Source organism: Phalaenopsis equestris, unplaced genomic scaffold (genome assembly GCF_001263595.1).
Source record: "Phalaenopsis equestris unplaced genomic scaffold, ASM126359v1 Scaffold000002, whole genome shotgun sequence".
NCBI lineage: Eukaryota > Viridiplantae > Streptophyta > Magnoliopsida > Asparagales > Orchidaceae > Phalaenopsis > Phalaenopsis equestris.
This window is the reverse complement of record NW_018164444.1, coordinates 21,628,451-21,629,952: the sequence shown is the minus strand read 5'-3', so window position 1 is coordinate 21,629,952 and position 1,502 is coordinate 21,628,451.

Below are 1,502 nucleotides of genomic sequence, written 5' to 3'. Positions count from 1 at the left end.
CTAGACCTCAACCAAAAGTGAGGTCAACAGAACCTCTCTCTATTTTTGGCCAAAATCTTGTCTTAAAGTTGTAGAAGAGCTTTTCTAAGAGTTTCCTAAGCATCCCTTAAAAAATTGTCCACATTCAATGCACCTGTTGAGATAACCACCAATCTCTCCATCGGTGGCCTCGAGGGAACCGTCGGCAGGCCTTCTAAAATATTTGATCTGGAATCTCGGGAAAATCTTGCCGTCAGCGCCATTGAGCTCGCCATCGGCGCTCTAGTTCAAATCTTCATATTTTGGTCCTTTTTGCTCTAAATTCGCTCCTTTTTGCATCTTTTTGCTCCAATGACCATAATTCATCATACCTGCAACAAAACATCAAAAAAACCCTTCTTTAAAGTGTAATTTCATCAAAATCTGTGTGAAATAGGTATGAAAATCTCAACATATTTTTCTTTGGTCAAAATACCCCAAACTTAACTATTACTTATTCTCAGGTAATTTTAATAGTACATAAAAGTTAAGATATATTATAGTAAAGTTTTAATTTAAAAATACTTTAAGTTTGATTTAAGTAAATACCATAGTGAGATTTTCAGAAAAAATTCAAGTAATTATATTAACTATGTAGGTACAAGATTATCTAGTCATCAAGTTTAAGAGTTCTAGTTTTCTATTCATTTCAAGAATGACTATATGTTGTAATATCAAGCCACTTAGAATATTCAAATGATAGGAACTTTATGAGAACATTACTTGTAAAAGATGCTAATCCATAAATATAAGTTCAGGAATGTATTTAGGTTTTCTCTTTAGGTAGGTCCAGTTAAGCCAATTTTTAATTAGGCATCCCCTCAAGCTTCTCCTCACTTTTATAATTTTTCTTTCTTTACTTTTCTCTTTTTCATTTGGATTACTTTCAATCCTATATATTTTTCTTTTCTTTTTCAGGGATTGTTGTCAATCCTTTCTTTTTCCTTTTTCAAGTGAGGATTACTATATCTGGATAGCCTTTAATGATTTTGAGCATCCCATTTCTTTTCCTAAATTTGAAACTCAAAGCATTCCCTTATCTTATAAATATTTCATAGCTTTTACATCATTGAACCCCAATCTTTTCTTCTCAAATGAATTTCCAGATTCTTAATAGTTCAAAATATAGTTTTCTTTACTTTAAATAGTTAACTATAGACTTATTCTCTTATACTAAATATCTTAATCTACAAAATTAATTTTCATTACAAAAATATTCCTTTTAAATCTACCATAATATTTAATATCTACAAAATATAGTTACCCGAATTAAATTCACTACATAAAATCATATTAATAATTTTTGAAAATATTTAAATTGAAAACATCTAATGGTTAATCTTTTTCTTCCCCTTATTCCCTCCCCCAAACTTAAATTTTTTAATATGTTGTAATTAACTCTATAAAATGTAGCAGGAAGAAAAAGTAAAAATTAAACCTACTTACTACTACAATATCCTATCAAATTCATATACATGCATAAT